General features: G+C 50.9%; 1 protein-coding gene across 4 annotated transcripts in view; it reads right to left on the bottom strand.

Annotated features, from left to right (window-relative positions):
- Nucleotides 1–26,560, bottom strand: part of EZH1 (enhancer of zeste 1 polycomb repressive complex 2 subunit) — a 149,517-nt gene that overhangs the window by 109,844 nt on the left and 13,113 nt on the right. For 2 of the 4 annotated variants that reach the window (XM_075349985.1, XM_075349987.1), the window contains exon 1: nucleotides 12,351–12,444. The exons of the other annotated variants lie outside the window; for them this stretch is intronic. The gene's annotated coding sequence lies outside the window, so the exon portion shown is untranslated. Of the gene's footprint in view, nucleotides 1–12,350; nucleotides 12,445–26,560 lie in introns of those variants that run through there. 4 annotated transcript variants of the gene reach the window in all.

The following is a 26,560-nucleotide window of genomic DNA, read 5'->3' as shown; positions in this document are numbered from 1 at the left end:
ATATATACACAGAGGTGGTCCTCCCTCATCACTGTATACAGAGTGGTCCTCCCTCATCACTGTATACAGAGGTGGTCCTCCCTTATTACTGTATACAGAGGTGGTCCTCCCTCATCACTGTATACAGAGGTGGTCCTCCCTTATTACTGTATACAGAGGTGGTCCTCCCTCATCACTGTATACAGAGGTGGTCCTCCCTTATTACTGTATACAGAGGTGGTCCTCCCTTATTACTGTATACAGAGGTGGTCCTCCCTCATCACTGTATACAGAGGTGGTCCTTCCTTATTACTGTATACAGAGGTGGTCCTCCCTCATCACTGTATATACAGAGTGGTCCTCCCTCATCACTGTATACAGAGTGGTCCTCCCTCATCACTGTAAACACAGAGGTGGTCCTCCCTCATCACTGTATACAGAGGTGGTCCTCCCTCATCACTGTATACAGAGGTGGTCCTCCCTTATTACTGTATACAGAGGTGGTCCTCCCTCATCACTGTATATACAGAGTGGTCCTCCCTTATTACTGTATACAGAGGTGGTCCTCCCTCATCACTGTATACAGAGGTGGTCCTCCCTCATCACTGTATACAGAGGTGGTCCTCCCTCATCACTATATACAGAGGTGGTCCTCCCTCATCACTGTATATACAGAGGTGGTCCTTCCTCATCACTGTATACAGAGTGGTCCTCCCTCATCACTGTATACATAGTGGTTCTCCCTCATCACTGTATACAGAGTGGTTCTCCCTCATCACTGTATACAGAGTGGTGCTCCCTCATCACTGTATACATGGAGGTGGTCCTCCCTCATCACTATATATACACAGAGGTGGTCCTCCCTCATCACTGTATATACAGAGTGGTCCTCCCTCCGTCATCACTGTATACAGAATGGTAACTCCCTCATCACTGAATACAGAGTGGTCCTCCCTCATCACTATACAGAGGTGGCCCTCCCTCATCACTGTATATACAGAGGTGGTCCTTCCTCATCACTATATACAGAGGTGGTCCTCCCTCATCACTGTATATACAGAGGTGGTCCTCCCTCATCACTGTATATACAGAGGTGGTCCTTCCTCATCACTGTATACAGAGTGGTCCTCCCTCATCACAGTATACAGAGGTGGTCCTCCCTCATCATTGCATACACAGAGGTGGTCCTCCCTCATCACTGTATACAGAGGTGGTGCTCCCTCATCACTGTATACAGAGTGGTGCTCCCTCATCACTGTATACAAAGTGGTGCTCCCTCATCACTGTACACACGGAGGGGGTCCTCCCTCATCACTATATATACACAGAGGTGGTCCTCCCTCATCACTGTATACAGAGGTGGTCCTCCCTCATCACTGTATACAGAGGTGGTCCTCCCTTATCACTGTATACAGAGGTGGTCCTCCCTCATCACTGTATACAGAGGTGGTCCTCCCTCATCACTGTATACAGAGGTGGTCCTCCCTTATCACTGTATACAGAGGTGGTCCTCCCTCATCACTGTATACAGAGGTGGTCCTCCCTTATTACTGTATACAGAGGTGGTCCTCCCTCATCACTGTATATACAGAGTGGTCCTCCCTTATTACTGTATACAGAGGTGGTCCTCCCTAATCACTGTATATACAGAGTGGTCCTCCCTCATCATCACTGTATATACACAGCTGGTCCTTCTCACTGTATATATAGAGGTGGTCCTCCCTCATCCCTGTATATATAGAGGTGATCCTCCCTCATCACTATATATCCGCAGAGGTGGTCCTCCCTCATCACTGTATATACAGAGTTGGTCCTCCCTCATCGCTGTATATACAGAGGTGGTCCTCCCTCATCGCTATATACAGAGTGGTCCTCCCTCATCACTGTATACAGAGGTGATCCTCCCTCATCGCTATATACAGAGTGGTCCTCCCTCATCGCTATATACAGAGGTGGTCCTCCCTCATCACTGTATACAGAGTGGTCCTTCCTCATCACTGTACCCACAGAGTGGTCCTCCCTCATCACTGTACCCAGAGTGGTCCTCCCTCATCACTGTCCCCAAAGAGTGGTCCTCCCTAATCACTATATATACACAGAGGTGGTCCTCCCTCATCACTGTATACACAGAGGTGGTCCTCTCTCATCACTGTATACAGAGTGGTGCTCCCTCATCACTGTATACACAGAGGTGGTCCTCCCTCATCACTGTACACACGCAGGTGGTCCTCCCTCATCACTGTACACATGGAGGTGGTCCTCCCTCATCACTATATATACACAGAGGTGGTCCTCACTCATCACTGTATATACAGAGTGGTCTTCCCTCATCACACTACACACGTAGGTGGTCCTCCCTCGTCATCACTGTATATAGAGAGGTGGTCCTTCTCACTGTATATACACGAAGGTGGTCCTCCCTCGACACTAAACAGTGCCTACAAGTAGTATTGAACCCCCTGCAGATTTAGCAGGTTTGATAAGATGCAAATAAGTTAGAGCCTGCAAACTTCAAACAAGAGCAGGATTTATTAACAGATGCATAAATCTTACAAACCAACAAGTTATGTTGCTCAGTTAAATTTTAATAAATTGTCAACATAAAAGTGTGGGTCAATTATTATTCAACCCCCAGGTATAATATTTTGTGGAATAACCCTTGTTTGCAATTACAGCTAATAATCGTCTTTTATAAGACCTGATCAGGCCGGCACAGGTCTCTGGAGTTATCTTGGCCAACTCCTCCATGCAGATCTTCTCCAAGTTATCTAGGTTCTTTGGGTGTCTCATGTGGACTTTAATCTTGAGCTCCTTCCACAAGTTTTCAATTGGGTTAAGGTCAGGAGACTGACTAGGCCACTGCAACACCTTGATTTTTTCCCTCTTGAACCAGGCCTTGGTTTTCTTGGCTGTGTGCTTTGGGTCGTTGTCTTGTTGGAAGATGAAATGACAACCCATCTTAAGATCCTTGATGGAGGAGCGGAGGTTCTTGGCCAAAATCTCCAGGTAGGCCGTACTATCCATCTTCCCATGGATGCAGACCAGATGGCCAGGCCCCTTGGCTGAGAAACAGCCCCACAGCATGATGCTGCCACCACCATGCTTGACTGTAGGGATGGTATTCTTGGGGTCGTATGCAGTGCCATCCAGTCTCCAAACGTCACGTGTGTGGTTGGCACCAAAGATCTCGATCTTGGTCTCATCAGACCAGAGAACCTTGAACCAGTCTGTCTCAGAGTCCTCCAAGTGATCATGAGCAAACTGTAGACGAGCCTTGACATGACGCTTTGAAAGTAAAGGTACCTTACGGGCTCGTCTGGAACGGAGACTATTGCGGTGGAGTACGTTACTTATGGTATTGACTGAAACCAATGTCCCCACTGCCATGAGATCTTCCCGGAGCTCCTTCCTTGTTGTCCTTGGGTTAGTCTTGACTCTTCGGACAAGCTTGGCCTCGGCACAGGAGGAAACTTTCAAAGGCTGTCCAGGCCGTGGAGGGCTAACAGTAGTTCCATAAGCCTTCCACTTCCGGATGATGCTCCCAACAGTGGAGACAGGTAGGCCCAACTCCTTGGAAAGGGTTTTGTACCCCTTGCCAGCCTTGTGACCCTCCACGATCTTGTCTCTGATGGCCTTGGAATGCTCCTTTGTCTTTCCCATGTTGACCAAGTATGAGTGCTGTTCACAAGTTTGTGGAGGGTCTTAATTAGTCAGAAAAGGCTGGAAAAAGAGATAATTAATCCAAACATGTGAAGCTCATTGTTCTTTGTGCCTGAAATACTTCTTAATATTTTAGGGGAACCAAACAGAATTCTTGTGGTTTGAGGGGTTGAATAATAAATGACCCTCTGAATAAACTTTTCACAATTTAAAAAAAAAAAAAAAGAAATAACATTCTTTTTTGCTGCAGTGCATTTCACACTTCCAGGCTGATCTACAGTCCAAATGTCACAATGCCAAGTTAATTCCGAATGTGTAAACCTGCTAAATCTGCAGGGGGTTGAATACTACTTTTAGGCACTATATATACACAGAGGTGGTCCTCCCTCATCGCTATATACAGAGTGGTCCTCCCTCATCACTGTATACACGGAGGTGATCCTCCCTCATCGCTGTATACACAGAGGTTGCCCTCACTCATAACTGTACACACGGAGGAGGACCTCCCTCTTCACTTCCCTCTTCACTGTACACACGGAGGTGGTCCTCCCTCTTCACTGTACACACGGAGGTGGTCCTCCCTTTTCACTGTACACACGGAGGTGGTCCTCCCTCATCGCTATATATACACAGAGGTGGTCCTCCCTCATCACTATATACAGAGTGGTCCTCCCTCATCACTGTATATACAGAGTGGTCCTCCCTCATCACTTTATATACACAAAGGTGGTCCTCCTTCATCCCTGTATACAGAGTGGTCCACCCTCATCCCTGTATACAGAGTGGTCCTCCCTCATTCCTATATACAGAGTGGTCCTCCCTCATCACTGTATATACAGAGTGGTCCTCCCTCATCACTTTATATACACAAAGGTGGTCCTCCTTCATTCCTGTATACAGAGTGGTCCACCCTCATCCCTGTATACAGAGTGGTCCTCCCTCATTCCTATATACAGAGTGGTCCTCCCTCATCACTATATACACAGAGGTGGACCGCCCTCATCACTATATACACAGAGTGGTCCTCCCTCATCACTGTATAAACAGAGGTGGTCCTCACTCATCACTGTATACACGGAGGTGGTCCTCACTCATCACTGTATATAGAGAGGTGGTCCTTCCTCCTCATCACTGTATATACAGAGGTGGTCCTCCCTCGTCATTACAGTATATACAGAGTGGTCCTCCTCATCACTGTACACACGGAGGTGGTCCTCCCTCTTCACTGTACACACGGAGGTGGTCCTCCTCATCACTGTACACACGGAGGTGGTCCTCCCTCTTCACTGTATACACGGGGGTGGTCCTCCCTCTTCACTGTATACACGGGGGTGGTCCTCCCTCGACACTATATATACAAAGAGGTGGTCCTCCCTCATCGCTATATACAGAGTGGTCCTCCCTCATCACTGTATACACGGAGGTGGTCCTCCCTCATCACTATATATACACACAGAGGTGGTCCTCCCTCATCACTATATACAGAGTGGTCCTCCCTCATCACTATATACAGAGTGGTCCTCGCTCATCACTGTATACACGGAGGTGGTCCTCCCTCATCACTGTATATAGAGAGGTGGTCCTTCCTCCTCTTCACTGTATATACAGAGTGGTCCTCCCTCATCATCACTGTATATACACAGCTGGTCCTTCTCACTGTATATATAGAGGTGGTCCTCCCTCATCCCTGTATATATAGAGGTGATCCTCCCTCATCACTATATATCCGCAGAGGTGGTCCTCCCTCATCACTGTATATACAGAGTTGGTCCTCCCTCATCGCTGTATATACAGAGGTGGTCCTCCCTCATCGCTATATACAGAGTGGTCCTCCCTCATCACTGTATACACGGAGGTGATGCTCCCTCATCACTATATATACACAGAGTGGTCCTCCCTCATGACTGTACACATGGAGGTGGTCCTCCCTCATCACTATATACACAGAGGTGGTCCTCCCTCATCACTATATACACAGAGGTGGTCCTCACTCATCACTATATACACAGAGGTGGTCCTCCCTCATCACTATATACACAAAAGGTGGTCCTCCCTCATCACTCTACACACGTAGGTGGTCCTCCCTCGTCATCACTGTATATAGAGAGGTGGTCCTTCTCACTGTATATACACGAAGGTGGTCCTCCCTCGACACTATATATACACAGAGGTGGTCCTCCCTCATCACTATATACAGAGTGGTCCTCCCTCATCACTATATACAGAGTGGTCCTCGCTCATCGCTGTATACACGGAGGTGGTCCTCCCTCATCACTGTATATAGAGAGGTGGTCCTTCCTCCTCTTCACTGTATATACAGAGTGGTCCTCCCTCATCATCACTGTATATACACAGCTGGTCCTTCTCACTGTATATATAGAGGTGGTCCTCCCTCATCCCTGTATATATATAGAGGTGATCCTCCCTCATCACTATATATCCGCAGAGGTGGTCCTCCCTCATCACTGTATATACTGAGTGGTCCTCCCTCATCGCTGTATATACAGAGGTGGTCCTCCCTCATCACTGTATATACAGAGTTGGTCCTCCCTCATCGCTGTATATACAGAGGTGGTCCTCCCTCATCGCTATATACAGAGTGGTCCTCCCTCATCACTGTATACACGGAGGTGATGCTCCCTCATCACTATATATACACAGAGTGGTCCTCCCTCATGACTGTACACACGCAGGTGGTCCTCCCTCATCACTATATATACACAGAGTGGTCCTCCCTCATCACTATATATACACAGAGTGGTACTCCCTCATGACTGTACACACGCAGGTGGTCCTCCCTCATCACTGTACACATGGAGGTGGTCCTCCCTCATCACTATATACACAGAGGTGGTCCTCCCTCATCACTATATACACAGAGGTGGTCCTCACTCATCACTATATACACAGAGGTGGTCCTCACTCATCACTATATACACAGAGGTGGTCCTCCCTCATCACTATATACACAAAAGGTGGTCCTCCCTCATCACTATATTTACACAGGGGTGGTCCTTCCTCATCACTATATACACAGAGGTGGTCCTCCCTCATCACTCTACACACGGATGTGGTCCTCCCTCATCACTCTACACACGGAGGTGGTCGTCCCTCATCACACTACACACGTAGGTGGTCCTCCCTCGTCATCACTGTATATAGAGAGGTGGTCCTTCTCACTGTATATACACGAAGGTGGTCCTCCCTCGACACTATATATACACAGAGGTGGTCCTCCCTCATCACTATATACAGAGTGGTCCTCCCTCATCACTATATACACAGAGGTGGTCCTCCCTCATCACTGTATATAGAGAGGTGGTCCTTCCTCCTCATTACTGTATATACAGAGTGGTCCTCCCTCGTCATTACTGTACACACGGAGGTGGTCCTTCCTTATTACTGTACACACAGAGGTGGTCGTCCCTCATCACACTACACACGTAGGTGGTCCTCCCTCGTCATCACTGTATATACAGAACTGGTCCTTCTCACTGTATATACACGGAGGTGGTCATCCCTCATCACTGTATATATAGAGGTGGTCCTCCCTCATCACTATATATCCGCAGAGGTGGTCCTCCCTCATCACTGTATATACAGAGTGGTCCTCCCTCGTCATCACTGTATACACAGAGGTGGTCCTCCCTCTTCACTGTACACACGGTGTGACCCCACAGTCGGAGGTGGTCATCCATCACTGTACACACAGAGGTGGTCCTTCCTCATTACTGTACACACAGAGGTGGTCCTCTCTCAACACACTACACACGTAGGTGGTCCTCCCTCGTCATCACTGTATATACAGAGCTGGTCCTTCTCACTGTATATACACGGAGGTGATCCTCCCTCATCACTATATATCCGCAGAGGTGGTCCTCCCTCATCACTGTATATACAGAGTGGTCCTCCCTCATCACTATATACACAGAGGTGGTCCTCCCTCATCACTGTATATAGAGAGGTGGTCCTTCCTCCTCATTACTGTATATACAGAGTGGTCCTCCCTCGTCATTACTGTACACACGGAGGTGGTCCTTCCTTATTACTGTACACACAGAGGTGGTCGTCCCTCATCACACTACACACGTAGGTGGTCCTCCCTCGTCATCACTGTATATACAGAGCTGGTCCTTCTCACTGTATATACACGGAGGTGATCCTCCCTCATCACTATATATCCGCAGAGGTGGTCCTCCCTCATCACTGTATATACAGAGTGGTCCTCCCTCATCACTATATACACAGAGGTGGTCCTCCCTCATCACTGTATATAGAGAGGTGGTCCTTCCTCCTCATTACTGTATATACAGAGCGGTCCTCCCTCGTCATTACTGTACACACGGAGGTGGTCCTTCCTTATTACTGTACACACAGAGGTGGTCGTCCCTCATCACACTACACACAAAGGTGGTCCTCCCTCGTCATCACTGTATATACAGAGCTGGTCCTTCTCACTGTATATACACGGAGGTGGTCATCCCTCATCACTGTATATATAGAGGTGGTCCTCCCTCATCACTATATATCCGCAGAGGTGGTCCTCCCTCATCACTGTATATACAGAGTGGTCCTCCCTCGTCATCACTGTATACACAGAGGTGGTCCTCCCTCTTCACTGTACACACGGTGTGACACCATAGTCGGAGGTGGTCATCCATCACTGTACACACAGAGGTGGTCCTTCCTCATTACTGTACACACAGAGGTGGTCCTCTCTCAACACACTACACACGTAGGTGGTCCTCCCTCGTCATCACTGTATATTCAGAGCTGATCCTTCTCACTGTATATACACGGAGGTGGTCCTCCCTCATCACTGTATATATAGAGGTGGTCCTCCCTCATCCCTGTATATATAGAGGTGATCCTCCCTCATCACTATATATCCGCAGAGGTGGTCCTCCCTCATCACTGTATATACTGAGTGGTCCTCCCTCATCATTGTATATACAGAGTTGGTCCTCCCTCATCGCTGTATATACAGAGGTGGTCCTCCCTCATCGCTATATACAGAGTGGTCCTCCCTCATGACTGTACACACGCAGGTGGTCCTCCCTCATCACTGTACACATGGAGGTGGTCCTCCCTCATCACTATATACACAGAGGTGGTCCTCCCTCATCACTATATACACAAAGGTGGTCCTCCCTCATCACTATATTTACACAGGGGTGGTCCTCCCTTATCACTATATACACAGGGGTGGTCCTCCCTCATCACTCTACACACGGATGTGGTCCTCCCTCATCACTCTACACACGGAGGTGGTCGTCCCTCATCACACTACACACGTACGTGGTCCTCCCTCGTCATCACTGCATATAGAGAGGTGGTCCTTCTCACTGTATATACACGAAGGTGGTCCTCCCTCGACACTATATATACACAGAGGTGGTCCTCCCTCATCACTATATACAGAGTGGTCCTCCCTCATCACTGTATACACAGAGGTGGTCCTCCCTCATCACTGTATGTAGAGAGGTGGTCTTTTCTCCTCATTACTGTATATACAGAGTGGTCCTCCCTCGTCATTACTGTACACACGGAGGTGGTCCTTCCTTATTACTGTACACACAGAGGTGGTCCTCCCTCATCACTCTACACACGGAGGTGGTCGTCCCTCATCACACTACACACGTAGGTGGTCCTCCCTCGTCATCACTGTATATACAGAGCTGGTCCTTCTCACTGTATATACACGGAGGTGGTCGTCCCTCATCACTGTATATATAGAGGTGATCCTCCCTCATCCCTGTATATACAGAGTGGTCCTCCCTCATCCCAGTATATACAGAGTGGTCCACCCTCATCCCTGTATACAGAGTGGTCCTTCCTCATCACTGTACACAGAGTGGTCCTCCCTCATCCCTGTATACAGAGTGGTCCACCATCATCCCTGTATACAGAGTGGTCCTCCCTCATCACTGTATATACAGAGGTGGTCCTCCCTCATCACTGTATACAGAGGTGGTCCTCCCTCATCACTGTATACAGAGGTGGTCCTCCCTCATCACTGTATACAGAGGTGGTCCTCTCTCATCACTGTATATACAGAGTGGTCCTCCCTCCTCACTGTATACAGAGGTGGTCCTCCCTCATCACTGTATATACAGAGGTGGTCCTCCCTCATCACTGTATATACAGAGGTGGTCCTCCCTCATCACTGTATATACAGAGGTGGTCCTCCCTCATCACTGTATATACAGAGGTGGTCCTCCCTCATCACTGTATATACAGAGGTGGTCCTCCCTCATCACTGTATATACACAGAGGTGGTCCTCCCTCATCGCTGCATATACAGATTGGTCCTCCCTCATCACTGTATACCGAGTGGTTCTCCCTCATCCCTGTATACAGAGTGGTGCTCCCTCATCACTGTACACACGCAGGTGGTCCTCCCTCCTCACTATATATACACAGAGGTGGTCCTCCCTCCTCACTATATATACACAGAGGTGGTCCTCCCTCATCACTCTACACACGGATGTGGTCCTCCCTCATCACACTACACACGTAGGTGGTCCTCCCTCGTCATCACTGTATATAGAGAGGTGGTCATCTCACTGTATATACACGAAGGTGGTCCTCCCTCATCACTATATATACACACTGAGGTTGTCCTCCCTCATCGATATACAGAGTGGTCCTCCCTCATCACTATATATAGAGAGAGATTGTGGAACGGGGCTTTGTAAACCGCGTCAAAGATCACTGATGAAAACTTGGATTAATGTAAACTTTTTATTCTCGCACAGGTCTACGCGTTTCAGGAGGCTCTGCTCCCTTCCTCAGGACCAACAGGCATAAGCTACATCAAATCAGATGAAGATTGATGTAGCTTATGCCTGTTGGTCCTGAGGAAGGGAGCAGAGCCTCCTGAAACGCGTAGACCTGTGCGAGAATAAAAAGTTTACATTAATCCAAGTTTTCATCAGTGATCTTTGGCGCGGTTTACAAAGCCCCGTTCCACAATCTCTCTCTGTTATCAGCCACCTGGGGTACTGCTGCCGTTAATCTGGATTTATGCTGTTACAGGAGTTGTGCCTTTCAAAACCCTCCTTGGTGAGTAGGATTATCCTTTCTGTCATCCCCTGTCTGTCAGGGTAAGACCCTATTGCGCTTCTTTTTCAACAGGTTTTTTTCTTCATCACTATATATACACAGAGGTGGTCCTCCCTCATCACTATATACAGAGTGGTCCTCCCTCATCACTGTATATACAGAGGTGGTCCTCCCTCGTCATCACTGTATATACAGAGTGGTCCTCCCTCGTCATCACTGTATATACAGAGGTGGTCCTCCCTGTTCACTGTACACACGGAGGTGGTCCTCCCTCTTCACTGTACACACAAAGGTAGTCCTCCCTCTTCACTGTACACACGGGGGTGGTCCTCCCTCATTGCTATATACAGAGTGGTCCTCCCTCATCACTGTATACACGGAAGTGTTCCTCCCTCATTCCTATATACAGAGGTGGTCCTCCCTCATCCCTGTATACAGAGTGGTCCTCCCTGATCCCTGTATACAGAGTGGTCCTCCCTCATCCCTGTATACAGAGTGGTCCTCCCTCATCCCTGTATACAGAGTGGTCCTCCCTCATCCCTATATACAGAGGTGGTCCTCCCTCATCCCTGTATACAGAGTGGTCCTCCCTCATCCCTATATACAGAGTGGTCCTCCCTCATCCCTGTATACAGAGTGGTCCTCCCTCATCCCTGTATACAGAGTGATCCTCACTCATCCCTGTATACAGAGTGGTCCTCCCTCATCCCTGTATACAGAGGTGGTCCTCCCTCATCACTGAATACAGAGGTGGTCATCCCTCATCCCTGTATACAGAGGTTGTCATCCCTCATCCCTGTATACAGAGGTGGTCATCCCTCATCCCTGTATACAGAGTGGTCCTCCCTGATCCCTGTATACAGAGTGGTCCTCCCTCATCCCTGTATACAGAGTGGTCCTCCCTCATCCCTGTATACAGAGTGGTCCTCCCTCATCCCTGTATACAGAGTGGTCCTCCCTCATCCCTATATACAGAGGTGGTTCTCCCTCATCCCTGTATACAGAGTGGTCCTCCCTCATCCCTATATACAGAGTGGTCCTCCCTCATCCCTGTATACAGAGTGGTCCTCCCTCATCCCTGTATACAGAGTGATCCTCACTCATCCCTGTATACAGAGTGGTCCTCCCTCATCCCTGTATACAGAGGTGGTCCTCCCTCATCACTGAATACAGAGGTGGTCATCCCTCATCCCTGTATACAGAGGTTGTCATCCCTCATCCCTGTATACAGAGGTGGTCATCCCTCATCCCTGTATACAGAGTGGTCCACCCTCATCCCTGTATACAGAGGTGGTCATCCCTCATCCCTGTATACAGAGGTGGTCATCCCTCATCCCTGTATATAGAATGGTCCTCCCTCATCCCTATATACAGAGTGGTCCTCCCTCATCCCTGTATATAAAGTGGTCGTCCCTTATCCCTATATACAGAGTGGTCCTCCCTCATCCCTATATACAGAGTGGTCCTCCCTCATCCCTATATACAGAGTGGTCCTCCCTCATCCCTATATACAGAGTGGTCCTCCCTCATCACTGTATACTGAGGTGGTCTATCCTTTCATGCACGCGGCGGGTCCTCCCCTGTCAGGTGTCTGCACAGTACACGCTCGCTGCCCGTCTCCCGCTGCACACCCAGCCGCTCCGTACCTCCTCCTCAGCCGCAGCACAGCGCACCCTTTGGTTCAGGCTGTGCTCCTCCGCTGAGTCAGGCTCCCGCAGGCAGGGCCATGCTGTCCTGGTCCTCCCTCTTCACTGTACACACGGGGGTGGTCCTCCCTCATTGCTATATACAGAGTGGTCCTCCCTCATCACTGTATACACGGAGGTGTTCCTCCCTCATCACTGTATATAGAGAGGTGGTCCTCCCTCATCACTGTATATACAGAGGTGGTCCTCCCTCATCACTGTATACAGAGGTGGTCCTCCCTTATCACTGTATACAGAGTGGTTCTCCCTCATCCCTGTATACAGAGTGGTCCTCCCTCATCACTGTATATACAGAGTGGTCTTCCCTCATCCCTGTATACAGAGTGGTCCTCCCTCGTCCCTGTATACAGAGGTGGACATCCCTCGTCCCTGTATACAGAGTGGTCCTCCCTCATCCCTATATACAGAGTGGTCCTCCTTCATCCCTATATACAGAGTGGTCCTCCCTCATCCCTGTATGCAGAGGTGGTCCTCCCTCATCACTGAATACAGAGGTGGTCATCCCTCATCCCTGTATACAGAGGTGGTCATCCCTCATCCCTGTATACAGAGGTGGTCATCCCTCATCCCTGTATACAGAGGTGGTCATCCCTCATCCCTGTATACAGAGTGGTCCTCCCTCATCCCTATATACAGAGGTGGTCCTCCCTCATCCCTGTATACAGAGTGGTCCTCCCTCATCCCTGTATACAGAGTGGTCCTCCCTTATCCCTATATACAGAGTGGTCCTCCCTTATCCCTGTATACAGAGGTGGTCATCCCTCATCCCTGTATACAGAGGTGGTCCTCCCTCATCCCTGTATACAGAGGTGGTCCTCCCTCATCCCTGTATACAGAGTGGTCCTCCCTCATCCCTGTATACAGAGTGGTCCTCCCTTATCCCTATATACAGAGGTGGTCCTCCCTTATCACTGAATACAGAGGTGGTCATCCCTCATCCCTGTATACAGAGGTGGTCATCCCTCATCCCTGTATACAGAGGAGGTCATCCCTCATCCCTGTACACAGAGTGGTCCTCCCTCATCCCTGTATACAGAGTGGTCCTCCCTCATCCCTATATACAGAGTGGTCCTCCCTCATCCCTGTATACAGAGTGGTCCTCCCTCATCCCTGTATACAGAGTGGTCCTCCCTCATCCCTGTATACAGAGGTGGTCATCCCTCATCCCTGTATATAGAATGGTCCTCCCTCATCCCTATATACAGAGTGGTCCTCCCTCATCCCTGTATATAGAGTGGTCCTCCCTCATCCCTGTATACAGAGGTGGTCATCCCTCATCCCTGTATATAGAATGGTCCTCCCTCATCCCTATATACAGAGTGGTCCTCCCTCATCCCTGTATATAGAGTGGTCCTCCCTTATCCCTATATACAGAGTGGTCCTTCCTCATCCCTATATACAGAGTGGTCCTCCCTCATCCCTATATACAGAGTGGTCCTCCCTCATCCCTGTATACAGAGTGGTCCTCCCTCATCCCTGTATACAGAGGTGGTCATCCCTCATCCCTGTATATAGAATGGTCCTCCCTCATCCCTATATACAGAGTGGTCCTCCCTCATCCCTGTATATAGAGTGGTCCTCCCTCATCCCTGTATACAGAGGTGGTCATCCCTCATCCCTGTATATAGAATGGTCCTCCCTCATCCCTATATACAGAGTGGTCCTCCCTCATCCCTGTATATAGAGTGGTCCTCCCTTATCCCTATATACAGAGTGGTCCTTCCTCATCCCTATATACAGAGTGGTCCTCCCTCATCCCTATATACAGAGTGGTCCTCCCTCATCCCTGTATACAGAGTGGTCCTCCCTCATCCCTGTATACAGAGTGGTCCTCCCTCATCCCTATATATAGAGTGGTCCTCCCTCCTCCCTGTATACAGAGTGGTCCTCCCTCCTCCCTATATACAGAGTGGTCCTCCCTCATCCCTATATACAGAGGTGGTCATCCCTCATCCCTGTATACAGAGGTGGTCATCCCTCATCCCTGTATACAGAGGTGGTCATCCCTCATCCCTGTATACAGAGTGGTCCTCCCTCATCCCTGTATACAGAGGTGGTCATCCCTCATCCCTGTATACAGAGTGGTCCTCCCTCATCCCTGTATACAGAGGTGGTCTATCCTTTCATGCACGCGGCGGGTCCTCCCCTGTCAGGTGTCTGCACAGTACACCCTCGCTGCCCGTCTCCCGCTGCACACCCAGCCGCTCCGTACCTCCTCCTCAGCCGCAGCACAGCGCACCCTTTGGTTCAGGCTGTGCTCCTCCGCTGAGTCAGGCTCCCGCAGGCAGGGCCATGCTGTCCTGGTCCTCCCTCTTCACTGTACACACGGGGGTGGTCCTCCCTCATTGCTATATACAGAGTGGTCCTCCCTCATCACTGTATACACGGAGGTGTTCCTCCCTCATCACTGTATATAGAGAGGTGGTCCTCCCTCATCACTGTATACAGAGGTGGTCCTCCCTTATCACTGTATACAGAGTGGTTCTCCCTCATCCCTGTATACAGAGTGGTCCTCCCTCATCACTGTATATACAGAGTGGTCTTCCCTCATCCCTGTATACAGAGTGGTCCTCCCTCGTCCCTGTATACAGAGGTGGACATCCCTCGTCCCTGTATACAGAGTGGTCCTCCCTCATCCCTATATACAGAGTGGTCCTCCCTCATCCCTATATACAGAGTGGTCCTCCCTCATCCCTGTATGCAGAGGTGGTCCTCCCTCATCACTGAATACAGAGGTGGTCATCCCTCATCCCTGTATACAGAGGTGGTCATCCCTCATCCCTGTATACAGAGGTGGTCATCCCTCATCCCTGTATACAGAGTGGTCCTCCCTCATCCCTATATACAAAGGTGGTCCTCCCTCATCCCTGTATACAGAGTGGTCCTCCCTCATCCCTGTATACAGAGTGGTCCTCCCTTATCCCTATATACAGAGTGGTCCTCCCTTATCCCTGTATACAGAGGTGGTCATCCCTCATCCCTGTATACAGAGGTGGTCCTCCCTCATCCCTGTATACAGAGGTGGTCCTCCCTCATCCCTGTATACAGAGTGGTCCTCCCTCATCCCTATATACAGAGTGGTCCTCCCTTATCCCTATATACAGAGGTGGTCCTCCCTCATCCCTGTATACAGAGTGGTCCTCCCTCATCCCTGTATACAGAGTGGTCCTCCCTTATCCCTATATACAGAGGTGGTCCTCCCTTATCACTGAATACAGAGGTGGTCCTCCCCTCATCCCTGTATACAGAGGTGGTCATCCCTCATCCCTGTATACAGAGGAGGTCATCCCTCATCCCTGTACACAGAGTGGTCCTCCCTCATCCCTGTATACAGAGTGGTCCTCCCTCATCCCTATATACAGAGTGGTCCTCCCTCATCCCTGTATACAGAGTGGTCCTCCCTCATCCCTGTATACAGAGTGGTCCTCCCTCATCCCTGTATACAGAGGTGGTCATCCCTCATCCCTGTATATAGAATGGTCCTCCCTCATCCCTATATACAGAGTGGTCCTCACTCATCCCTGTACACAGAGTGGTCCTCCCTCATCCCTGTATACAGAGTGGTCCTCCCTCATCCCTATATACAGAGTGGTCCTCCCTCATCCCTGTATACAGAGTGGTCCTCCCTCATCCCTGTATACAGAGTGGTCCTCCCTCATCCCTGTATACAGAGGTGGTCATCCCTCATCCCTGTATATAGAATGGTCCTCCCTCATCCCTATATACAGAGTGGTCCTCCCTCATCCCTGTATATAGAGTGGTCCTCCCTCATCCCTGTATACAGAGGTGGTCATCCCTCATCCCTGTATATAGAATGGTCCTCCCTCATCCCTATATACAGAGTGGTCCTCCCTCATCCCTGTATATAGAGTGGTCCTCCCTTATCCCTATATACAGAGTGGTCCTTCCTCATCCCTATATACAGAGTGGTCCTCCCTCATCCCTATATACAGAGTGGTCCTCCCTCATCCCTGTATACAGAGTGGTCCTCCCTCATCCCTGTATACAGAGTGGTCCTCCCTCCTCCCTGTATACAGAGTGGTCCTCCCTCCTCCCTATATACAGAGTGGTCCTCCCTCATCCCTATATACAGAGGTGGTCATCCCTCATCCCTGTATACAGAGGTGGTCATCCCTCATCCCTGTATACAGAGGTGGTCATCCCTCATCCCTGTATACAGAGTGGTCCTCCCTCATCCCTATATACAGAGTGGTCCTCCCTCATCCCTGTACACAGAGTGGTCCTCCCTCATCCCTGTATACAGAGTGGTCCTCCCTCATCCTGTATACAGAGGTGGTCATCCCTCATCCCTGTATATAGAATGGTCCTCCCTCATCCCTATATACAGAGTGGTCCTCCCTCATCCCTGTACACAGAGGTGGTCTATCCTTTCATGCACGCGGCGGGTCCTCCCCTGTCAGGTGTCTGCACAGTACACGCTCGCTGCCCGTCTCCCGCTGCACACCCAGCCGCTCCGTACCTCCTCCACAGCCGCAGCACAGCGCACCCTTTGGTTCAGGCTGCGCTGAGTCAGGCTCCCGCAGGCAGGGCCATGCTGTCCTGGTCCTCCCTCTTCACTGTACACACGGGGGTGGTCCTCCCTCATTGCTATATACAGAGTGGTCCTCCCTCATCACTGTATACACAGAGGTGTTCCTCCCTCATCACTGTATATAGAGAGGTGGTCCTCCCTCATCACTGTATATACAGAGGTGGTCCTCCCTCATCACTGTATACAGAGGTGGTCCTCCCTTATCACTGTATACAGAGTGGTTCTCCCTCATCCCTGTATACAGAGTGGTCCTCCCTCATCACTGTATATACAGAGTGGTCTTCCCTCATCCCTGTATACAGAGTGGTCCTCCCTCGTCCCTGTATACAGAGGTGGACATCCCTCGTCCCTGTATACAGAGTGGTCCTCCCTCATCCCTATATACAGAGTGGTCCTCCCTCATCCCTATATACAGAGTGGTCCTCCCTCATCCCTGTATGCAGAGGTGGTCCTCCCTCATCACTGAATACAGAGGTGGTCATCCCTCATCCCTGTATACAGAGGTGGTCATCCCTCATCCCTGTATACAGAGGTGGTCATCCCTCATCCCTGTATACAGAGTGGTCCTCCCTCATCCCTATATACAGAGGTGGTCCTCCCTCATCCCTGTATACAGAGTGGTCCTCCCTCATCCCTGTATACAGAGTGGTCCTCCCTTATCCCTATATACAGAGTGGTCCTCCCTTATCCCTGTATACAGAGGTGGTCATCCCTCATCCCTGTATACAGAGGTGGTCCTCCCTCATCCCTGTATACAGAGGTGGTCCTCCCTCATCCCTGTATACAGAGTGGTCCTCCCTCATCCCTATATACAGAGTGGTCCTCCCTTATCCCTATATACAGAGGTGGTCCTCCCTCATCCCTGTATACAGAGTGGTCCTCCCTCATCCCTGTATACAGAGTGGTCCTCCCTTATCCCTATATACAGAGGTGGTCCTCCCTTATCACTGAATACAGAGGTGGTCCTCCCTCATCTCTGTATACAGAGGTGGTCATCCCTCATCCCTGTATACAGAGGAGGTCATCCCTCATCCCTGTACACAGAGTGGTCCTCCCTCATCCCTGTATACAGAGTGGTCCTCCCTCATCCCTATATACAGAGTGGTCCTCCCTCATCCCTGTATACAGAGTGGTCCTCCCTCATCCCTGTATACAGAGTGGTCCTCCCTCATCCCTGTATACAGAGGTGGTCATCCCTCATCCCTGTATATAGAATGGTCCTCCCTCATCCCTATATACAGAGTGGTCCTCCCTCATCCCTGTACACAGAGTGGTCCTCCCTCATCCCTGTATACAGAGTGGTCCTCCCTCATCCCTATATACAGAGTGGTCCTCCCTCATCCCTGTATACAGAGTGGTCCTCCCTCATCCCTGTATACAGAGGTGGTCATCCCTCATCCCTGTATATAGAATGGTCCTCCCTCATCCCTATATACAGAGTGGTCCTCCCTCATCCCTGTATATAGAGTGGTCCTCCCTCATCCCTGTATACAGAGGTGGTCATCCCTCATCCCTGTATATAGAATGGTCCTCCCTCATCCCTATATACAGAGTGGTCCTCCCTCATCCCTGTATATAGAGTGGTCCTCCCTTATCCCTATATACAGAGTGGTCCTTCCTCATCCCTATATACAGAGTGGTCCTCCCTCATCCCTATATACAGAGTGGTCCTCCCTCATCCCTGTATACAGAGTGGTCCTCCCTCATCCCTGTATACAGAGTGGTCCTCCCTCCTCCCTGTATACAGAGTGGTCCTCCCTCCTCCCTATATACAGAGTGGTCCTCCCTCATCCCTATATACAGAGGTGGTCATCCCTCATCCCTGTATACAGAGGTGGTCATCCCTCATCCCTGTATACAGAGGTGGTCATCCCTCATCCCTGTATACAGAGTGGTCCTCCCTCATCCCTGTATACAGAGTGGTCATCCCTCATCCCTGTATACAGAGTGGTCCTCCCTCATCCCTGTATACAGAGGTGGTCTATCCTTTCATGCACGCGGCGGGTCCTCCCCTGTCAGGTGTCTGCACAGTACACGCTCGCTGCCCGTCTCCCGCTGCACACCCAGCCGCTCTGTACCTCCTCCTCAGCCGCAGCACAGCGCACCCTTTGGTTCAGGCTGTGCTCCTCCGCTGAGTCAGGCTCCCGCAGGCAGGGCCATGCTGTCCTGGTCCTCCCTCTTCACTGTACACACGGGGGTGGTCCTCCCTCATTGCTATATACAGAGTGGTCCTCCCTCATCACTGTATACACAGAGGTGTTCCTCCCTCATCACTGTATATAGAGAGGTGGTCCTCCCTCATCACTGTATATACAGAGGTGGTCCTCCCTCATCACTGTATACAGAGGTGGTCCTCCCTTATCACTGTATACAGAGTGGTTCTCCCTCATCCCTGTATACAGAGTGGTCCTCCCTCATCACTGTATATACAGAGTGGTCTTCCCTCATCCCTGTATACAGAGTGGTCCTCCCTCGTCCCTGTATACAGAGGTGGACATCCCTCGTCCCTGTATACAGAGTGGTCCTCCCTCATCCCTATATACAGAGTGGTCCTCCCTCATCCCTATATACAGAGTGGTCCTCCCTCATCCCTGTATGCAGAGGTGGTCCTCCCTCATCCCTGTATACAGAGGTGGTCCTCCCTCATCACTGAATACAGAGGTGGTCATCCCTCATCCCTGTATACAGAGGTGGTCATCCCTCATCCCTGTATACAGAGGTGGTCATCCCTCATCCCTGTATACAGAGGTGGTCATCCCTCATCCCTGTATACAGAGTGGTCCTCCCTCATCCCTATATACAGAGGTGGTCCTCCCTCATCACTGAATACAGAGGTGGTCATCCCTCATCCCTGTATACAGAGGTGGTCATCCCTCATCCCTGTATACAGAGGTGGTCATCCCTCATCCCTGTATACAGAGGTGGTCATCCCTCATCCCTGTATACAGAGTGGTCCTCCCTCATCCCTATATACAGAGGTGGTCCTCCCTCATCCCTGTATACAGAGTGGTCCTCCCTCATCCCTGTATACAGAGTGGTCCTCCCTTATCCCTATATACAGAGTGGTCCTCCCTTATCCCTGTATACAGAGGTGGTCATCCCTCATCCCTGTATACAGAGGTGGTCCTCCCTCATCCCTGTATACAGAGGTGGTCCTCCCTCATCCCTGTATACAGAGTGGTCCTCCCTCATCCCTATATACAGAGTGGTCCTCCCTTATCCCTATATACAGAGGTGGTCCTCCCTCATCCCTGTATACAGAGTGGTCCTCCCTCATCCCTGTATACAGAGTGGTCCTCCCTTATCCCTATATACAGAGGTGGTCCTCCCTTATCACTGAATACAGAGGTGGTCCTCCCTCATCCCTGTATACAGAGGTGGTCATCCCTCATCCCTGTATACAGAGGAGGTCATCCCTCATCCCTGTACACAGAGTGGTCCTCCCTCATCCCTGTATACAGAGTGGTCCTCCCTCATCCCTATATACAGAGTGGTCCTCCCTCATCCCTGTATACAGAGTGGTCCTCCCTCATCCCTGTATACAGAGTGGTCCTCCCTCATCCCTGTATACAGAGGTGGTCATCCCTCATCCCTGTATATAGAATGGTCCTCCCTCATCCCTATATACAGAGTGGTCCTCCCTCATCCCTGTACACAGAGTGGTCCTCCCTCATCCCTGTATACAGAGTGGTCCTCCCTCATCCCTATATACAGAGTGGTCCTCCCTCATCCCTGTATACAGAGTGGTCCTCCCTCATCCCTGTATACAGAGGTGGTCATCCCTCATCCCTGTATATAGAATGGTCCTCCCTCATCCCTATATACAGAGTGGTCCTCCCTCATCCCTGTATATAGAGTGGTCCTCCCTCATCCCTGTATACAGAGGTGGTCATCCCTCATCCCTGTATATAGAATGGTCCTCCCTCATCCCTATATACAGAGTGGTCCTCCCTCATCCCTGTATATAGAGTGGTCCTCCCTTATCCCTATATACAGAGTGGTCCTTCCTCATCCCTATATACAGAGTGGTCCTCCCTCATCCCTATATACAGAGTGGTCCTCCCTCATCCCTGTATACAGAGTGGTCCTCCCTCATCCCTGTATACAGAGTGGTCCTCCCTCCTCCCTGTATACAGAGTGGTCCTCCCTCCTCCCTATATACAGAGTGGTCCTCCCTCATCCCTATATACAGAGGTGGTCATCCCTCATCCCTGTATACAGAGGTGGTCATCCCTCATCCCTGTATACAGAGGTGGTCATCCCTCATCCCTGTATACAGAGTGGTCCTCCCTCATCCCTGTATACAGAGTGGTCATCCCTCATCCCTGTATACAGAGTGGTCCTCCCTCATCCCTGTATACAGAGGTGGTCTATCCTTTCATGCACGCGGCGGGTCCTCCCCTGTCAGGTGTCTGCACAGTACACGCTCGCTGCCCGTCTCCCGCTGCACACCCAGCCGCTCCGTACCTCCTCCTCAGCCGCAGCACAGCGCACCCTTTGGTTCAGGCTGTGCTCCTCCGCTGAGTCAGGCTCCCGCAGGCAGGGCCATGCTGTCCTGGTCCTCCCTCTTCACTGTACACACGGGGGTGGTCCTCCCTCATTGCTATATACAGAGTGGTCCTCCCTCATCACTGTATACACGGAGGTGTTCCTCCCTCATCACTGTATATAGAGAGGTGGTCCTCCCTCATCACTGTATATACAGAGGTGGTCCTCCCTCATCACTGTATACAGAGGTGGTCCTCCCTTATCACTGTATACAGAGTGGTTCTCCCTCATCCCTGTATACAGAGTGGTCCTCCCTCATCACTGTATATACAGAGTGGTCTTCCCTCATCCCTGTATACAGAGTGGTCCTCCCTCGTCCCTGTATACAGAGGTGGACATCCCTCGTCCCTGTATACAGAGTGGTCCTCCCTCATCCCTATATACAGAGTGGTCCTCCCTCATCCCTATATACAGAGTGGTCCTCCCTCATCCCTGTATGCAGAGGTGGTCCTCCCTCATCACTGAATACAGAGGTGGTCATCCCTCATCCCTGTATACAGAGGTGGTCATCCCTCATCCCTGTATACAGAGGTGGTCATCCCTCATCCCTGTATACAGAGGTGGTCATCCCTTATCCCTGTATACAGAGTGGTCCTCCCTCATCCCTATATACAGAGGTGGTCCTCCCTCATCCCTGTATACAGAGTGGTCCTCCCTCATCCCTGTATACAGAGTGGTCCTCCCTTATCCCTATATACAGAGTGGTCCTCCCTTATCCCTGTATACAGAGGTGGTCATCCCTCATCCCTGTATACAGAGGTGGTCCTCCCTCATCCCTGTATACAGAGGTGGTCCTCCCTCATCCCTGTATACAGAGTGGTCCTCCCTCATCCCTATATACAGAGTGGTCCTCCCTTATCCCTATATACAGAGGTGGTCCTCCCTCATCCCTGTATACAGAGTGGTCCTCCCTCATCCCTGTATACAGAGTGGTCCTCCCTTATCCCTATATACAGAGGTGGTCCTCCCTTATCACTGAATACAGAGGTGGTCCTCCCTCATCCCTGTATACAGAGGTGGTCATCCCTCATCCCTGTATACAGAGGAGGTCATCCCTCATCCCTGTACACAGAGTGGTCCTCCCTCATCCCTGTATACAGAGTGGTCCTCCCTCATCCCTATATACAGAGTGGTCCTCCCTCATCCCTGTATACAGAGTGGTCCTCCCTCATCCCTGTATACAGAGTGGTCCTCCCTCATCCCTGTATACAGAGGTGGTCATCCCTCATCCCTGTATATAGAATGGTCCTCCCTCATCCCTATATACAGAGTGGTCCTCCCTCATCCCTGTACACAGAGTGGTCCTCCCTCATCCCTGTATACAGAGTGGTCCTCCCTCATCCCTATATACAGAGTGGTCCTCCCTCATCCCTGTATACAGAGTGGTCCTCCCTCATCCCTGTATACAGAGGTGGTCATCCCTCATCCCTGTATATAGAATGGTCCTCCCTCATCCCTATATACAGAGTGGTCCTCCCTCATCCCTGTATATAGAGTGGTCCTCCCTCATCCCTGTATACAGAGGTGGTCATCCCTCATCCCTGTATATAGAATGGTCCTCCCTCATCCCTATATACAGAGTGGTCCTCCCTCATCCCTGTATATAGAGTGGTCCTCCCTTATCCCTATATACAGAGTGGTCCTTCCTCATCCCTATATACAGAGTGGTCCTCCCTCATCCCTATATACAGAGTGGTCCTCCCTCATCCCTGTATACAGAGTGGTCCTCCCTCATCCCTGTATACAGAGTGGTCCTCCCTCCTCCCTGTATACAGAGTGGTCCTCCCTCCTCCCTGTATACAGAGTGGTCCTCCCTCCTCCCTATATACAGAGTGGTCCTCCCTCATCCCTATATACAGAGGTGGTCATCCCTCATCCCTGTATACAGAGGTGGTCATCCCTCATCCCTGTATACAGAGGTGGTCATCCCTCATCCCTGTATACAGAGTGGTCCTCCCTCATCCCTGTATACAGAGTGGTCATCCCTCATCCCTGTATACAGAGTGGTCCTCCCTCATCCCTGTATACAGAGGTGGTCTATCCTTTCATGCACGCGGCGGGTCCTCCCCTGTCAGGTGTCTGCACAGTACACGCTCGCTGCCCGTCTCCCGCTGCACACCCAGCCGCTCCGTACCTCCTCCTCAGCCGCAGCACAGCGCACCCTTTGGTTCAGGCTGTGCTCCTCCGCTGAGTCAGGCTCCCGCAGGCAGGGCCATGCTGTCCTGGTCCTCCCTCTTCACTGTACACACGGGGGTGGTCCTCCCTCATTGCTATATACAGAGTGGTCCTCCCTCATCACTGTATACACGGAGGTGTTCCTCCCTCATCACTGTATATAGAGAGGTGGTCCTCCCTCATCACTGTATATACAGAGGTGGTCCTCCCTCATCACTGTATATACAGAGGTGTTCCTCCCTCATCACTGTATATAGAGAGGTGGTCCTCCCTCATCACTGTATACACAGAGGTGTTCCTCCCTCATCACTGTATATAGAGAGGTGGTCCTCCCTCATCACTGTATACACAGAGGTGTTCCTCCCTCATCACTGTATATACAGAGGTGGTCCTCCCTCATCACTGTATACAGAGGTGGTCCTCCCTTATCACTGTATACAGAGTGGTTCTCCCTCATCCCTGTATACAGAGTGGTCCTCCCTCATCACTGTATATACACAGTGGTCTTCCCTCATCCCTGTATACAGAGTGGTCCTCCCTCGTCCCTGTATACAGAGGTGGACATCCCTCGTCCCTGTATACAGAGTGGTCCTCCCTCATCCCTATATACAGAGTGGTCCTCCCTCATCCCTATATACAGAGTGGTCCTCCCTCATCCCTGTATGCAGAGGTGGTCCTCCCTCATCACTGAATACAGAGGTGGTCATCCCTCATCCCTGTATACAGAGGTGGTCATCCCTCATCCCTGTATACAGAGGTGGTCATCCCTCATCCCTGTATACAGAGGTGGTCATCCCTCATCCCTGTATACAGAGTGGTCCTCCCTCATCCCTATATACAGAGGTGGTCCTCCCTCATCCCTGTATACAGAGTGGTCCTCCCTCATCCCTGTATACAGAGTGGTCCTCCCTTATCCCTATATACAGAGTGGTCCTCCCTTATCCCTGTATACAGAGGTGGTCATCCCTCATCCCTGTATACAGAGGTGGTCCTCCCTCATCCCTGTATACAGAGGTGGTCCTCCCTCATCCCTGTATACAGAGTGGTCCTCCCTCATCCCTATATACAGAGTGGTCCTCCCTTATCCCTATATACAGAGGTGGTCCTCCCTCATCCCTGTATACAGAGTGGTCCTCCCTCATCCCTGTATACAGAGTGGTCCTCCCTTATCCCTATATACAGAGGTGGTCCTCCCTTATCACTGAATACAGAGGTGGTCCTCCCTCATCCCTGTATACAGAGGTGGTCATCCCTCATCCCTGTATACAGAGGAGGTCATCCCTCATCCCTGTACACAGAGTGGTCCTCCCTCATCCCTGTATACAGAGTGGTCCTCCCTCATCCCTATATACAGAGTGGTCCTCCCTCATCCCTGTATACAGAGTGGTCCTCCCTCATCCCTGTATACAGAGTGGTCCTCCCTCATCCCTGTATACAGAGGTGGTCATCCCTCATCCCTGTATATAGAATGGTCCTCCCTCATCCCTATATACAGAGTGGTCCTCCCTCATCCCTGTACACAGAGTGGTCCTCCCTCATCCCTGTATACAGAGTGGTCCTCCCTCATCCCTATATACAGAGTGGTCCTCCCTCATCCCTGTATACAGAGTGGTCCTCCCTCATCCCTGTATACAGAGGTGGTCATCCCTCATCCCTGTATATAGAATGGTCCTCCCTCATCCCTATATATAGAGTGGTCCTCCCTCATCCCTGTATACAGAGGTGGTCATCCCTCATCCCTGTATATAGAATGGTCCTCCCTCATCCCTATATACAGAGTGGTCCTCCCTCATCCCTGTATATAGAGTGGTCCTCCCTTATCCCTATATACAGAGTGGTCCTTCCTCATCCCTATATACAGAGTGGTCCTCCCTCATCCCTATATACAGAGTGGTCCTCCCTCATCCCTGTATACAGAGTGGTCCTCCCTCATCCCTGTATACAGAGTGGTCCTCCCTCCTCCCTGTATACAGAGTGGTCCTCCCTCCTCCCTATATACAGAGTGGTCCTCCCTCATCCCTATATACAGAGGTGGTCATCCCTCATCCCTGTATACAGAGGTGGTCATCCCTCATCCCTGTATACAGAGGTGGTCATCCCTCATCCCTGTATACAGAGTGGTCCTCCCTCATCCCTGTATACAGAGGTGGTCATCCCTCATCCCTGTATACAGAGTGGTCCTCCCTCCTCCCTATATACAGAGTGGCCCTCCCTCATCCCTATATACAGAGTGGTCCTCCCTCATCCCTGTATACAGAGTGGTCCTCCCTCATCCCTGTATACAGAGGTGGTCTATCCTTTCATGCACGCGGCGGGTCCTCCCCTGTCAGGTGTCTGCACAGTACACGCTCGCTGCCCGTCTCCCGCTGCACACCCAGCCGCTCCGTACCTCCTCCTCAGCCGCAGCACAGCGCACCCTTTGGTTCAGGCTGTGCTCCTCCGCTGAGTCAGGCTCCCGCAGGCAGGGCCATGCTGTCCTGGTCCTCCCTCTTCACTGTACACACGGGGGTGGTCCTCCCTCATTGCTATATACAGAGTGGTCCTCCCTCATCACTGTATACACGGAGGTGTTCCTCCCTCATCACTGTATATAGAGAGGTGGTCCTCCCTCATCACTGTATATACAGAGGTGGTCCTCCCTCATCACTGTATACAGAGTTGGTCCTCCCTTATCACTGTATACAGAGTGGTTCTCCCTCATCCCTGTATACAGAGTGGTCCTCCCTCATCACTGTATATACAGAGTGGTCTTCCCTCATCCCTGTATACAGAGTGGTCCTCCCTCGTCCCTGTATACAGAGGTGGACATCCCTCGTCCCTGTATACAGAGTGGTCCTCCCTCATCCCTATATACAGAGTGGTCCTCCCTCATCCC

The sequence above is a fragment of the Anomaloglossus baeobatrachus genome, chromosome 5 (assembly GCF_048569485.1).
Source record: "Anomaloglossus baeobatrachus isolate aAnoBae1 chromosome 5, aAnoBae1.hap1, whole genome shotgun sequence".
Classification (NCBI taxonomy): domain Eukaryota; kingdom Metazoa; phylum Chordata; class Amphibia; order Anura; family Aromobatidae; genus Anomaloglossus; species Anomaloglossus baeobatrachus.
The sequence above is the reverse complement of the archived record's forward strand: the minus strand, read 5'-3'. Positions and strand labels throughout refer to the sequence as shown.